General features: G+C 35.2%; 1 protein-coding gene across 1 annotated transcript in view; it reads right to left on the reverse strand.

Annotated features, from left to right (window-relative positions):
- LOC107670300 (macrophage mannose receptor 1-like) overlaps positions 1 to 4,958 on the reverse strand; it is a 25,764-nt gene extending 20,806 nt beyond the window's left edge. The window contains exon 1 of the mRNA XM_016462867.1: positions 4,874 to 4,958. The gene's annotated coding sequence lies outside the window, so the exon portion shown is untranslated. The remainder of the gene's footprint in view (positions 1 to 4,873) is intronic.
- Positions 4,959 to 10,204: the final 5,246 nt, after the last annotated feature.

Below are 10,204 nucleotides of genomic sequence, written 5' to 3' on the forward strand. Positions count from 1 at the left end.
GGGGGGCCCCCCAAAAAAAAAAAAAAAAAAAAAAAAAAAAGGGCAGCACCTGTGACGACCTATTTATATCTTTCCTTTATTGAAACAAAGTGTCCTCTTTGTGTTGTGACTTTAAGCCAGTCATAACAACATGCCTTCTTTTTCTTTGTAGTGTAAAAACGTGGGGTCAAATTTACAACAGCAGCGAAGAATGACCTACGCACCTATCAGTCATCCACAAGGGTTGAAACTTTCATATAAAGGTCAATTTGGTCATCAAAACACATTGATAAACTGTAAAGACTGTCCAGAATACGCTAGTTCCTTTCAAAGTATTTTTTTTTCTGATTTGAAAAAAAAAAAAATGGAATCCTAGCATTTTATTTTAATTCTAGCAATTTTTAATTTCTATGTTCACTTACATAATAATTTCCCAATTTCTCTGAATACTAACGTTGAAATTCTAACCTGGTGCTGTTCTGCCCACTGCTGGAGGTTGAAATGTAATTCGGCTACACTTTTATATTTATCTTCCCAAGACTCTTCTCGAGATAAAATGTTTTGCAATATTGTGGTGTGCACTGTGCAGTGTCAATACAGTGCAACTTTTATTTGGTTTAACGTTAAGGTAGAATGGTGGAAACGCCCCCCACCCCCCTTTAGGGACTGTGTAATTTTTTTCTGTGATACAAAAGTTAAATGTGTTCAGAAAAGTTATCATAGTTTTAGTGACAATGACATAAATTATAAACCAAGTATGAAAAATATCCAGAGTTTTCATGTTATTAGATTTTTAACAAAGATTAAATTTGTACTACCCCACAGGTGGGGTAAAATGCCCCCCAATCTTACAAAGCAATTTGCTTTATACATTTACAGCAAAATCAGAGTACAGGCAGTTTTAGCTTAAAATTAAATATAATCAATAATTATGAATTACAAAATTATAATAGCCAATCTGAAAAATGTTGTTAGTTGATGCTAACTGGCTAGTTAACTAGCTACCTGATGATAACTTGAGGTCATTTTTAAATATAAAGTCCAAATATTTTTATTCAACCAAGTAGTTAGAATACATTTGATGGAAAAACAAAGGATTTGATGTTCAGAACAGAGTAACTAAGCCACGTCCCCTTGGGGCGTTTTACACCACAGACTAGGTTTGAATAAAAAATGTCATTCTGAAAATATGATTATATTTTTCTTAAATAACACGTACTCCCTATCTGCAGGCCCTACTGTTCTCATATCATATATAACTGTGATGATCTACAAAACAACAAGCTTTACAGTTTTTTTCAATTGCTAACATCCCTTTGTCCAATCTATAATCACATTTTCAAAACTCTAAACACAATTAGCAAAACATCCGTCTGTTGTGACCACACCATTAAAACAATTCATATTGTTTTCACACAATATTCAGTCAATTAACATGTTTCTAAAATGCTTAAATTTTCTTTTCATACAAGCTTACCCCTTACCAAAATCATGGATCATTCTTATCTTTTTTTACAAATGCTTAAACACAGCATGACAGAAATGAAGACCTAATGTTCCAAAGACATCAAGAGACTACAACAGACAGCCAAGGCTGCTGAGACGATTATTGGCCAAACCTCCAAGATCTGTACACCTCCAGAGTAAGGAAAAGGGCTAAGAAAATCACTTTGGACCCCACACACCCAGCCCACTCTCTTTTCGACCATACTTTTCTGTTTTTCTTATATTACTGTTATAATTCCTGTGTATGTCTGCACTGTCGTGTAAGTTTGCTCTATGTCCATACTTTCTTCTGCACTGGAAGCTCCTGTCGTCAAATCAAATCCATTGTGTCTGTAAACATAAATGGTAATAAAGCTCTTTCTGACTTTCTGACAAGGGAGAAAGAGAGGTAGGGGGCAAAAGGCAAAGGGCTGTATGTTTTTTTTTTTTTTTCACACACAGAAATTTCATTTTGCCAATAAAGCCTTTACTGCAGCAATTCTGTCACTTTTCTTTTACATTCCATAAAGTACTTTCATTTTAGATCGTATGTGTACAGCATAGTGAAGGAGTCATCAGTACTTTATGGAATGTAAAAGAAAAGTGACAGAATTGCTGCAGTAAAGGCTTTATTGGCAAAATGAAATTTCTGTGTGTGAAAAAAAAAAAAAAACATACAGCCCTTTGCCTTTTGCCCCCTACCTCTCCTTCTTCCTTGTCAGAAAGTCAGAAAGAGCTTTATTACCATGTATGTTTACAGACACATACATTTTCATTTTTCATTTTGCCAATAAAGCCTTTACTGCAGCAATTCTGTCACTTTTCTTTTATATTCCATAATGACTCTTTCACTATGATGTACACATACGATCTAAAATGAATCCACACATTTACACACGCACACAAAAAAATGTAGAGTTCAGCTGACTGAATTATTATTATTTTATTTATTTATTTTTTTTTTTAAATGGATCTTATATTGTATGTTCTATACAGGTTGAACTGAGACATGCCAAGTAATGCAGTTTTTGTAATGCCATTAATTGTTATGATTTTGACAGTCTATGCACTATGATCGACTACATGTTCCTATTGGATAGAAAACCAGTGCCAATGTTTTGACTGAATGACTCGATTTTGATTTGGGTTTGCTGTGTTTTGATAGAGTTAGTAAATGTAGAAAAAGGTATTCGGCATTTTGAAACGTAGAGTTTGTATTTATTTAACAAAATGTGGTTATGGCCAGAAAATTAACTATTTGGCTAATTGTGTGATGTAGGTGTGTTAAAAAAAATGGTAAAACATTTTTTTTTTGGCTGAAAATTAGATCGTCAGTTCTGTGTTCCTGTGTCATGTGTTTTCCTCCCCCACGTGTTCCTTGTTCACCAGGCCTGCGTTCAGCCCCGACAAAACGGTGCAACACGTTGTTTAAACGGAAACGGTGGTGCGTTGAACACTGTTCTGATGACGCAAGAGTTGCAACTATGGCAGCTGAGAAGGCCATTATTAATGAAATGAAATAAGAGCCGAGATTTGTCCAAATGTACCCGCTTTTTGTGGGTAACATTAACAGGGTTCGAAACATGCATAATTGAAACTTTTAACTTATTCAGCTTACAGTATCTCTGATTTCTAAAACTGAGAATATAGACTCAGTCCCTGCTCATGGCAGAATTTTTCAGCCAGGACCAAATACTAGAGTTTTCTCATGTCCATTTGATGCTCTTGATACACAGTTGAGAAATATAGCATTTGTGAGATTCTCCCTAGGCACTAATGCTTTGGGGGTTAGAGGTACTTTCTGCACAACCAAGATTTAGCATTTAGGGTGATCAGAATGCTCTCCCTTCAAACATCCAAAGGTCTTGTAAAGATCATTTTCACAAGAGACACTACTTAAAAATGACACCAGAAATCACCATTGATACATTACATTGCAACTCAAAAAAACGTGAAGTACAGTGGACAGAAATACTCTCAAAAACATCACTGTGAAACACAAGAGGAAAAATATGCATAATTTACATTTTATTCAAAAGTAACAATAATAATAACAATAATTTAAAAACTATACTTTGTTTTATTAATAATAATTAATGCATCCGGGGGTTACAACAACAGCATTTAAATTATCTGTTTAACATAATTTGACATAAAATAAGTAAAATCTATGCAGCCCTCTATCCAGCTCCTCTAAACTCAACTACCACTAAACTAACTGAAAAAAAAAAAAATTATGACCAAAATGAAAAAAAAAATGATTATTTTAATCCTAACATTGGCCCACAATGTTCTTCTTTGTATTAGGTTAGGAAGTATACAGTCAAACAATCTGCTTTATGCAGTAAACCCAGACCGAGGCTTCTTTCCAGTGAGTGCAGAGCAGGAAATTGTACTTATTACAGAATGCTTTGAGTGAGTAGAAGAAAACGCTGTTGAAGCAATCCACTCTACTAGTCACCCAGCTTGGCAAAAAAAGAAATACATACAAGATTAGCAATAAAGCTAGTGTTTATTAGTAATGAATATGTTTAACTGTTGTTGTTAAAGGTTGCTATAACATATGAAGGTCAAAAAGATAAAAGGTAAAAAGATGTCAGCTGGCCCAAATATCGTAATGACACTATATCTATCTATAGTTAAAATCTGGGATCCTGAAAAGGCCATTCAAGTGACATACCTTCTACTGACAAAAGAAGCTGAGCTTCTCCTCACACTTTGTTTGCTTGTCCAGGGCTCCACAACGAAGGTCTCTGGCAGGACACTGGGGCTGTTCGTTCTGATACCAGGCTGTGTAGTCAAGATCATCTCCAGTGACCCATAACCAGTCCCCTGTTAGAAAGTGCAGACCAGTCCACACATGCACTGTTTCAGCCTGTGTGATTTCCAGTAAAGCAGAATTCATCCTGTTTATTGTGCTCAGACTTGCCAGATCATTATAATGAGTCCTGCAGTATTCCAGAGCTCCTTCCCAGGTCTCTTTCTGATGCACCAGAACAAAGTTTGTCATGCAGAAGAAGGGTTTAGTGATATTGCATTTTTCATCATGCAATTTATTATTGGTTTTGTATAGAAAGCCACAGTTTTCATTGTCAAGGTTATTTGGTTGATTAAATGCAGGATCCCAGCTAATTTGTTCAGCATCTATACCTCCTGACCACTTCCAGACTCCTGTTTCGGGCTTTTTGTGGAGTCCAACCCAGGCATCAGAAGCTTGACCAGACGCATTAGCTAAAAATCGCTGTTCCTCACTCGCACTGATGAAGGTGGAGAGGACATGAAACTACGTTTTGCAGTACTTTTGCGCACAAAACCATTTCTTCTGCTCACTCACGAAGAAATGTTGTTTGAGACTGAAGGAGAGACAGTAGAGCTCCATGATTAGAAGGAGAGCGAGTGTTGTCTTCATCTTCTTCCACTGAAGAGTTTCTGTGATTTTGTGATAGTGATCAGTTGAAGTTGAGGACAGAACTATGCATGATGACACTGACTCTCTCTTACTTAAACTGACATACAGCCAATGACAAATTAGTGTGATGGTGTGACCAATCACAGCACACCTTTACATACAGAGCAAAAAAACAGGTGCATTTAACCAATCAAAGAAGCCTCATAATATTTCTAAGAAAAACTGTGGGCAGAGAAATATGGCATGGATTATTTTTTGCATGTTTTGCACAGTTTGGTTAATGTAGTGGTCCCAGATTTGGCTCTAATCTAACCAACATACAAACAAAATGTTTTTATTAGTTCTACTGTAATCATTCAAAACCATTACTGATTAACCAAGCATAGATGAAATCAAACACTTCCAATGTTTATCAAAAGTTCATGGTGCTTCATGATCACAATATATTTAGGATTCTGATATACCTTAAAACCTGTTGCCTTCTGACTTTCTCTCAAGTACTCTGTTTTACAGACCCAACTGATGGTTTTTCCAAGGACAAAAATGCAAAGCAAATCTTGAATACCATCCAAACAAGCTGGTGAACATTTGCCTTTGGGATAGGTGGTGCGGAAAGGAAACATTATCCATGGTAAGAAGATCTGCAGACACTGACAATGGGAACACTAAAAATTACCTCCATTCCCACCTAATCTCATGTATAGAAAATAACTTGCTTGATTTGTCAATGGCTCAGTAATAATAACCTTTGGGATAGGTGGTGCGGAAAGGAAACATTATCCATGATAAGAAGATCTGCAGACACTGACATTGGGAACACTAAAAATTACCTCCATTCCCACCTAATCTCATGTATAGAAAATAACTTGCTTGATTTGTCAATGGCTCAGTAATAATAAAACACATATAAGAGATGTCCAGCATAGTATGTACTGCAGATGTGGGTTTTATAGTTAATGGTGCTTACTAAGACAATAATCTTTATAGCTATTGCATATTGGGTTAGGAATGTAAACAAACTGATGATGATAAAACTGATTTTAAAAAATCCCAAGAATTTAGAATAAAGGGCCCAAGCCATATGTAATCCCTAGAATATGGAGGCTAAAATACAAAGGCATGAGAACAGTTTTTTGACATGGGCTAGCCTAAATAATTCAAATATGAACAATTTTCCAGGATGGCAGGAGCCTTATGATAAATGAAAATTGCACACGACTTAAACAACATTTTGTGATGTTAAAGACAAAAAAGCATCAAAATAATTTAGATACAAAAACAAGCTAAAACACTAACAGCATCTTCTCTTTAGAGTTTCCAGTAATCAAACCCATTGTGTGATATTCTGTCTCTCTCATGGCAATCTGAAGCAAGACGTGACACTCAGGCATGCCTGAAGTATGGCAACATGACACAGCATCTCATTCCCTTCTCAGGGAACCGGGTTATATACATAATCCTAAAATGTTCCCTTTCAAGGGAATTTTAACCCTGCATCATAGTGGTGATGTTATGGGAGCATAAATACGCACAACGCCATATTGAATAAATGCCTGCTCACTAGCCATGGAAACAACTGCAGTGACTGTAGCCATGGTTATCTTATTTTTAGATGCATACCAAGTTACCTTCAGAGAGCTTCAGAGTCGGATCCAGAGCATACAAACCGGGGGGCGTTTGTATTTCTAGAGGGGGCCTTGGCAGAAATAGGTAAGGGGCACTGGGACTTAAATATTCGGGCCAGGCAAGTGGGATACTAATAGCAATAATTCCACTTTCCTGCTCTTATCAATTCACCCATTCCTCATAATCCCCAGTAAGCATGCTAATGTTACAGGTCCTGGGTGTGGAACATGTAGACAGATTAATAATCCATGAATTATCGGGGGGGGGGGGGCTTTGTACAATTCCTTTTGTGTTATTTCACAACAATAAAGTCTTTAAATACGTGTCTCTTGAGTATCACTCTTATACATTAACACATCTAATCATTATAGCCTCTGTATATTTATCAGGATGACACAAAATACACTTTAAATTTCCTTCAGTCAGCCATCATTTTCATGTTTTTCTCTGTGAATACTTCTTTTATATAACCATTTACAATTGAACTATTAAACTCATTTATCTTCTTCATGCATCTGTTATCTTGTAATTTAAACTGTAACGGTTACACATGATACAAAATATCAACGTCACTCTCATAAAACATATAGATTATTCTGAACTAATATAGTCTTTTATCGATTACCAGAACACAACACAGACCAACTGTCCTTTTACCATTACTTTCATCTGTTGAACTCTACTCAATCAACCACCGTATACAAGCTATTCGATTTTAGTCACATAGGAAATGTGTACTCGCATGTTTTTATATTCACAATGTCTCACATTTTCACTTTTTATGAAAACATACCTGAATTATCAGGAGAAAAAGCAAGGACAATTAAGCTTCTGTGGCTTTCCTCAGGCGCAGCTCAGTAGCGTCTAAGGCAGGGATGTCAAACTCATTTTCACTGAGGGCCACTTCAACATTATGGCTGCCCTCAAAGGGCCGGTTGTAACTGTAAGACTGTACAAATGTTATACTCCTTAACATAATGTTAAATAACTGTCTCTTTATTTTATTATTACTTATTTAAGTTATAAATATTGTATATGCATTTGCATAGATGTAAAAATGTGTTATTGCTCTGTGTTATTTTAACATAAATCCGGCTGCAGATGGTGCAGAACGCGGCGGCTAGATTGTTAACCGGCACCAAAAAACGTGAACATATTTCTCCAATTTTAGCGTCCCTTCATTGGCTTCCTGTCTTTTTTAGAATTCAGTTTAAGATTTTACTTATTGTTTTCAAAGCTCTTAATGGACAAGCCCCATCTTATATTTCTGATCTTATTTTTTTGCATTAAACGCCGAAGTCTCTCAGATTCGCTAATAAAGCTCTATTACATGTCCCTCGGTCACGACTTAAATTAAAAGGAGACAGAGCCTTTGCAGTCGCTGCTCCACGTTTGTGGAATCAGTTGCCACCTGACATTAGGAGTGCTTCTTCTGTTTCTATTTTCAAGTCCAGACTTAAGACACATTTTTACTCTCTCGCCTTTCCGGGCTATTAATTGAATGTGAAACTGTTGTTATTGCCGATATTACAATTTTTTTTATTATTGTTTTTTAAAATTTACTTTATTTTAGAATTTACTGTGTTTTATTATTGGTTTTGTTCAGCACTTTGGTCAGTGTAACGCTGAATTTTAAATGTGCTCTATAAATACAACTTACTTACTTACTTACTTTTAATTTATCAGGTTAAGAAATTCACAAGACTCCATAAATCAAAGTAAATAACAAAGACAAATATCATCAAACACAATTCATTACATTAACTTTGTTAAATACTTTTTTGTTATATTTGAGAGAGGCAGAACTATTGCACAACACATAATTGTGTGCTGCTAAGAACATGTGACAGATATGGCATTTAAAAAAACAAACAAAACAAATGAGCCCGGTCTCATGAAAATGCGTATCAATAGCACGATTTTCTGTTTCTATTTGGCGTGGGATTTATACGCAGAAATTGACTTTGGCATGCATATGATATGCAGTTTTGGCGTGCATATGATACGCAATCACTACTTTAAGTGGAAAAAAGTTGCGAAAAGTTGTAAAAATAAGTAAACGAATAAATAAATACAAACTAATGTACTAAAAAAGTACTTCTTAATTTTCATAATTCACAATTAAAGTATATAGTGCCACAATAAATAAATAAATAAACAAGTAAATAATTGTTTGTGATTCAATTCACATTTATTTGTATAGCGCTTTCCATGAGACACATCCTTGCAAAGCAGCTTCACAGAAAATGAACATACGTTGTTTTTTTTTTACAGCACTTTCAGTAAAAAATATTGCATAACTCAAGCTGTGATACCAAACAGGACCACAGGGAGATTCCAAAAGACCACTAAATGAGCTACCTTGACCTAACTGATCCATGCAGAATTACTAAACCCCTGACTACTACGTAATCTAAAACACCTTCAGCCAGCACCCAGTATAAAACACTTTAAGCCAAATAGCTACATGCTGAAAATAAAAAATTACTGACATCTGTACGTGAGTACTATTATCTCTGCCATCTCTGATGAAATGTTTTCTCTGCATTAGCGCTGTTTTGAACTTATTGTTTGAATGCATTCCCTTACTAGATCCCAGTGGTGTACAGTAACAAAGTAGTTTTACTTTGTTACTGTACTTAAGTACATTTTTCAAGTATCTGTACTTTACTGGAGTAGTTTTATTTTGAGTAACTTTTACTTTTACTTCACTACATTCCAAAGCATAAGATTGTTCTTTTTACTTCACTACATTTCATAAAACATGTTGTTACTTCTTATAATATATCACGTGCTCCGAGACGCAGAAGCGGTGTCTGATTCAAGATAGCTAACAAGCTTGCTGGTGCTAAATTGAGGTAATTTTTAGAAATAAAGTCCAAATATTTTTATTCAACCACCTAGATAGATTACATCTGGGGGAAAAAGAAAGGATGTCAACACAGATTAAATAAAATAACTCATGCACGTTCATCTTCACGATAGCAGTTTTACTAAAATGCTATGCATTTAGCCCTATGTGACGTCTGTTTTTATATTGTTTGTCAGCACACATAGCCTAAGTTACTATGTATCTGGATCAACTAGCTGAGTAGACAAATATAAATGTTTATTCATAACCATGCTGAAAATAAGTCTAGCTAACAAGCTTGCTGGTGCTAAATTGAGGTAATTTTTAGAAATAAAGTCCAAATATTTTTATTCAACCACCTAGATAGATTACATCTGGGGGAAAAAGAAAGGATGTGATGTTCAGAACATGGTAACTACAGTAATTATCAAAGTGGGAAGTGATGCCCTCTGGGGGCATTTGGGAAGGTTTGAGAAGAAAAAATCATTATGAAAATCGAATTATATTTTCCTTATTATATTCATGATTTCCTTATTGGTTATTTTGGGAAAATCCCAGGTATTTTGAGCAGTAGGATTATAAAAAAAATATATGCTAATATAAAATTAAATGATAAAAGTAGCCTATATAAAACTGCAAAATAAACATTCATCTATCGGTACTTTTTTACTTAAGTACATGAAAAATCAAGTACTTTTGTACTTTCACTCGAGTAAAATTGAAAACTGAGTACTGGAGTAATATTTTATTATACGGATCTGTACTTTTACTCAAGTACTTGATTTGTGTACTTCGTCCACCACTGCTAGATCCTTGGACTTTCCAGGAGTTTACCGGTTGATCTGATCGCAAAA

Source organism: Sinocyclocheilus anshuiensis, unplaced genomic scaffold (genome assembly GCF_001515605.1).
Source record: "Sinocyclocheilus anshuiensis isolate Anshui unplaced genomic scaffold, SAMN03320099.WGS_v1.1 scaffold732, whole genome shotgun sequence".
NCBI classification, from domain to species: domain Eukaryota; kingdom Metazoa; phylum Chordata; class Actinopteri; order Cypriniformes; family Cyprinidae; genus Sinocyclocheilus; species Sinocyclocheilus anshuiensis.